The 6,224-nt window shown below is 40.9% G+C and overlaps 1 protein-coding gene across 3 annotated transcripts in view; it reads right to left on the bottom strand.

Moving 5' to 3' along the window:
• The window catches only part of satb2 (SATB homeobox 2), a 66,266-nt gene extending 65,936 nt beyond the window's left edge, over positions 1-330 (bottom strand). For all 3 annotated transcript variants that reach the window (XR_014569988.1, XM_083777136.1, XM_083777135.1), the window contains exon 1: positions 1-330. This exon is cut by the window's left edge and continues 398 nt beyond it. The gene's annotated coding sequence lies outside the window, so the exon portion shown is untranslated.
• Between the last annotated feature and the right edge of the window lie 5,894 nt (positions 331-6,224).

Genomic DNA, 6,224 nt, shown 5'->3' on the forward strand with positions numbered 1-6,224 from the left:
CTTGATGCGTGGAGGAAAAAAAATGAATATTTGATGTCGTCGCACCGACTCGCACGTTTCGTGTCCTTTCGCTAAAGCACGACTATGGCACCGAACTGTCCTCCTCTGAACTCATGGCTTCATCAGCGCGCAAGTAGAAGAAAAGCGCGCAGCGCAGTAGAGTGATCAGGAAATGCTCGCGTAAAACCCAACTTGGTTGTGGTTGTTGTGGACCCCGAGCCGCAAACATCGATCAATAGAGCATTTAGCGCGTAGCGTCCCGTTAATGGTGTAATGATCGGTGAAAAGGTATACAAGCAGAGTGTGTCACTTTCAATCTTCCCCGTGCCAACGGGCGCGCTGACTGACAGGCAGCGGGTTGAGGGCGGAGGGAGGCGAGCAGGAGAGAGAGGGGAGGAGAGAGAGAGAGAGAGAGAGAGGGAGAGAGAGAGAGGGAAACAACGCTGCATGCCGGGAGGGAGGGAGGGAGGAGGGGGTACGGGGGCGTCAAAACCAATTTGACCTTTGGCAAGCCTTTTGTGGGCTCTATATCTCGCTAAGGTTATAGGCTATATATATTAAAAGTACACGCTAAAGGAGACATTGTTTTTAATTAAAAAAAATATTCACATGTTGTGGCGATTCAACGCTATTCTAATTTTAAATTTTTGCTTTGAGAACAACGTATAGTCTATATCGCTTTCTCCATAAAACATGTATACCCCCTATGCCAGTATCATCTCCGTTCAAGTTGAAGTCCATGCCACTGATACATGTTAATAAGTAGCCTAATAATAAAGATGATGTTCTCTCTCTCTCTCACGCGCGAAGCCTCGCACGCGCGCGCGCGCACACACACACACACACACACACACACACACACACACACACACACACACACACACACACACACACACACACACACACACACACACACACACACACACACACACACACACACACACTTTTAATAGATGCCCTGTGTCAATACAACAGCAGTTCACTGTTGGGTGATACAGTTAATGATAAACCTGCAACTTTATAGACAGATGTCACTGCGTGGGGTTTAATAGATAAGGAATCCAAGGTCAAATGGCACTGAAGACAAATCCTGTGTTGGTGTCTGCATGCTCGCTACAAATTCACGTTGAACTGTCCACACCTAAACATTTTGTTGGACCGACTTGTAGTTGGTTTATTGCCCTATCTATAGCCTATATAGCCTATATGTCAAATTCACTTTAGCTAACCTTTACTACAACAAGGGAGTCTTTCAAGCTCATTTTAACGAGAGCATGCGCAACAGAATTGAGCAAGACAAAATTAGGTTACAGGTTTGCACATCTGCAATAAATGTGTCCACGGTTCTCTGGTCTCATGTTGAGATGATGGTCCCACGGCGAGAGCCAGAGAAGGGCGGCACACAGTAAAATCCTCCGTGTTCATTTCACTCCGAAAGTGTACTAAATGTATAGGCCTATACCCATTTTCAGACTTACGGAGGATTTTTTTTGCTGTGCAGGATGGATGGATTACAGCATCTTTTTGTTGGCTTGCATATATAGTTTCAGCACGTGGATGGGAAAACAAACAGGGGCCACTGGAGTGTCCGGGTTCACTTCCACGTGCATGTCTGCGCGTCGCCGGTCAGAAAGAAAGACGAAGAATTCTATTAGGTGTATACAATGTTTGCTTTATGATGAAATGACACTAATTTACCACAAAATTATTTGGCTTCGTTGGCTTTGTTTTAAAGATGGGATATATAGGTTTTATAATAATAATACAAATAAATTAATAAATAAAAATCTCTCTGACTAATTACTCTGACTAATTAGGCCTTATATAACTTAAACATATAGGCTATACAACTTTGCATTTATCAATTATTGTGCACTCTATATAGCTTCCATCCTTAATTGATTGCCAATAAAGTATCCTATCTTACCCATAATTGCAGTTTTAAAAGGAAAAGTCGTCGACAATTCGCTGTTGGACAGTTTGAGGCTATAGACAAATAAGACAACTCTCAGTGCGGGCCGGGGGAGAAAGAATGAACATCAATTAAGCATTCGTTGTGTGCGTGACATGAGCGTCCGTCCGAACGGTCCGATGCTCGTCGTTCATTATTAAATATATGATAGCCTCTATGGTGGCGATGATGATGCATGTCGCTGTGGGCATATCGTTATCAGTTATCATTTTAATGCAGGATACATGGATAGAGTTAGGGTCATCATGAAGGTAAGAATATATGAATCAATGCAGTGTCTCTCTGACTCTCTCTCTGTCTCTCTCTCGCGTGTGTGTGTGTGTGTGTGTGTGTGTGTGTGTGTGTGTGTGTGTGTGTGTGTGTGTGTGTGTGTGTGTGTGTGTGTGTGTGTGTGTGTGTGTGTGTGTGTGTGTGTGCGCGCGCGCGTGAAAATTAGTGTTGGGAATTACACTTGGAGTTTGCAGTGAGGCTACATGTGGCATTTACAAGTCACACACCAGTGATTTTGACTTAGCCACAAAATGCCTTTTAAGGCTTAAAATAGGCGTGGTAAACAGCATTTTAAATCGTTATTTCTCACCGTACTAGTTGTTTAAAACGAGTCTGCGGTCTTTGGAGAAGGCAATATTTGTCCGTTTTTACACGAGACGGTAAACCTTTTCACAATTTTGACAGGCAAGCGCATTCTTTAGTTTAAAGTAAGCAACAGAAATGAAGGACATTAGTCAGACATTATAGCCTCTAAGCTGGTAATATAACCATCTAAAGTTATTTAGAAAATAGAATCACTCCGTTGTTATATAGGCTATAGTTGACAGTGTTATTTCAAGTGAGATCAGACCTTTGCATGCCAGGGATTCAACTCAACATATTAGCCTACATCTTGGCATTCGTTGTTGTTGTTTTTCCGAAGGGTGGGAGTTTGACCATGCCGATTTTTTTGTCACTGAAAGGAAAGGATATGCCACGCTATGTCAATTACATTATTTCGATTCATTTGTTGCAGTCCCGCACGCATATAAGCACCGTAGCACGCAGACGTATAGCAGCTAACACAGATCATGCAGTTTCGTTTCCACTGAGGAAAATATAGGCCTTACAATGTTTTTACTTACAAAACAGGGCTAAATATTTTATTATGGCGCCATACCTGCTGTTTTAGCCTTCTCATGCAGACGCGCTTTTCAAGAAAGACAACAGGTTACTGTCACTTCTACTACAAAAAAACGTATAGGCCGTATACCTTTAAGCTAAACATTTGAATTAAGTACATATTAAAATAAATAAAAGCGAATTGTTCAATAAAAAAAAGAAGGAGTTAACCACCATTCAACACATTTTAACATTTGTGGGGAATATAGAACATATTTACATAACATTATTACGACAAGTCAAATGGCTATAGAAGGCTACAAATGTGCAGGCTTCATTCAGGAGAGGAGGAAACTTAGATGCGACGAAGCGAATGTGGTTCACAGGAGGCGGGTATTTATTTATCCAAGGAAATGTTTTGCAAACGGCATCATGTGCATTGCGCCTCATCGTGCAAAACCATCCCTCGGCTGCTCGGGTAAAACAGAGGCTGTGAATTATTTAAACCCATGCAGTTAGGAAATCCGTTGCTGCCTGCAGAGCTTCTCGTGAGTTCTCCCAGTCCCACTATATCTCCTATTGCTATTTTTCCCATTTCTTGGGGAACTGGGAACCTAGAATTCTGTAACTGTTGCTCAGGGGAAACATAGAGCACCAGGAGTCCTCGCTCATTAGCTCAAACAAGCGTAAAACTTATAACAATGCCGTGAAACGGATAAAAAATGTATCGCTACAATAGCCACAATGGGAAACTAATTCAGAGGTATCGTATGAATAATTGAAAATGTGCAATATCTCCAAAGATTCTGTGCAACATGGTAGTAATGAGGCAGACTTATTGGGCCCAAAGCGTCGTCGTGCACGTGTGTGTGTGTGTGTGTGTGTGTGTGTGTGTGTGTGTGTGTGTGTGTGTGTGTGTGACTGTGTGTGTGAGAGAGAGAGAGAGAGAGAGAGAGCGTGCGTGCGTGCGTGCGCCCGTGCACACACTTATGTATCCAAAGAAATATGATACGAGGTAAGAGCTTGAAGATGGGGGGCCTGTTTGTAGAGTATAAACGGGCTTGATGTTGCGACCGTTTTGGACCGACTGGCTGGTCTCTGGCTCTCTGCATGTCATCTACTCTGTGCACCTTATGGAGCTGCAGCCTGCGTCACGCCAGCCTCCAAATAAGAATAACATGCTTTTATTTATTTCACATCGAAGGGCCAGGTCAATTTATAGAAAGTGATCCAATGACTATACACAGAGCAGACCTCCGGCACAAAGCTCATTTCAAATTCAAGAAGTCAGCAGAATAATTTAGAGAAGAATGCATCTGGTATGTGTCAAACCAAGATGCAGCGTTAATAGTCAAATGGGTTTTTTTATTTCTTTTTTTTTAGGCCTGGGCAGCGAAAGCAATTCAATTAGAGGTGTATTACGCGAAAGACTGTATCTTTATTTGTGCTGGGAAATGGTTTTGTTAATCACGGACTACCTTGTTTCACAGAAGTTTTCACCTTGACAAAATGATGAGCAGAGACGCGTCACTTGTGCAAACAGCGCGACTGTGTGGCGAAGGGAAGAAGAATAAAATACAGAATGGTGCAGTCCGTGCTTATTGACCATTACCAAACATGTTTTTCGATTTGTCGATGTATAGGCCTATAGATTTGTGACGAAAAGGTTTGTCGTGGAAGTGCCATATCCTAAAGCAGAATAGGCTATTTGATTCATCACGAAATAATTAGAGTGCTATAGGAATTAGAGTAGCTGTTTAACAATTTTCTTTGTTAGAAATTAAACCGCACATCATATACGACGTGTGGTGTGGATAGGATATTTGAATGACATTTATTTGACAGCATATTTTGTAAGGGTTTTCAATTAAAATTGTTGCAGTCCATTAGCAGTGTTGTCAATTTAACTTCTGAAACACTGAATTAAGAAGCCATGTGACTGCTGCGGAGTTCACACTTCCAATATTCTGAAAAACATTCACTGTCCTCATTTAAAGCAATTATAATGTGATATATTGCATTTGAACTAAAGCCTATTATCTTTCACAGCAAAACTGCGTTTTTGTTTTGCTTACTCCAACAACTATAGCATCTGATTCCTGCATGTTTTTCTCAAATGTTTGCCCATTGTTGAACATGGCAATTTTTTTATCGTCTGTTAAGCAAGTCAAGACTCAAGAGTAACAGGCTCTAAAGTTGCTTACGAGACCATTCGCCAAGATATGATGAAGAAAATTGTCTTATGACCAACTTGGTGAAACACTGTAAGTAGAGTGTGTCAGCCTGTCATAACCGAGAAGTGAGCCATTATTATGCAGCTTTGGGAGGAGAACAAATGGAGAACTGTTTTAGTTTTTTTTAACGAAATTCCAGTATCCAAACATAAAACCAAACAAGTCGTTGTAGTAATATGAATAATAGCCTATTATTATTATTGTTATTATTATTATTATTATTATTATTATTATTGGTTACAGTATTAGCCTATTTTATGGTATAGTTTTACACGATGTTTCGAAGTGATGTGTCATGGCTTGAATCAGTTGTAATTGAAAAGGAAGGTAACTAACGCATAACGAATGACAGACGTACCATGCAAAACAGACAATTAAACAGAAATCTAACTAAAATAAATACGTATTGTGCAGGACACCAGTTTCCTAACCTTTTTCCAGAGTCTTGATTGGCGCAAATCAATCAAGATTTAAAACATGCCGGCTATGAACAAAATTGATCATCCAATATGTTTAATTAGTATCCATTGTTAATCACATTTAATGAGCCATTCGTATTGTTAGTCCAGATAGAGAAATTAAACACCTCCAGCGGATGATAAACTTCTCTGTTTAGATATAAACCCTCGTTGCAGCGCTTGACGTAACCAACCAGACAGGTTTTTACAATAATTTAGGGCTGGCTGTTTAAATGGCTTGCTTTTAAAGGATGTATCTAGTTTCCGTTAAGGATTAATTTGTCTTTTAAACGGCATTTGAATAGACACGGTGGCAGTTGGAGCGCACCTTCAGCCCTTTTCCAAATTGCTTCCATACAGAGGTCACGACTCAGTCCATTAATGCTGCTTCTCACCATTTTTCACGGGTTCGCTTTTGCTCTCGCGACAAGCTCTGGTAGTTGGTACTAGTCTATACTTTATATATGA

Source organism: Protomyctophum parallelum, assembly GCF_964188405.1.
Source record: "Protomyctophum parallelum genome assembly, chromosome: 11".
NCBI classification, from domain to species: Eukaryota; Metazoa; Chordata; class Actinopteri; order Myctophiformes; family Myctophidae; genus Protomyctophum; species Protomyctophum parallelum.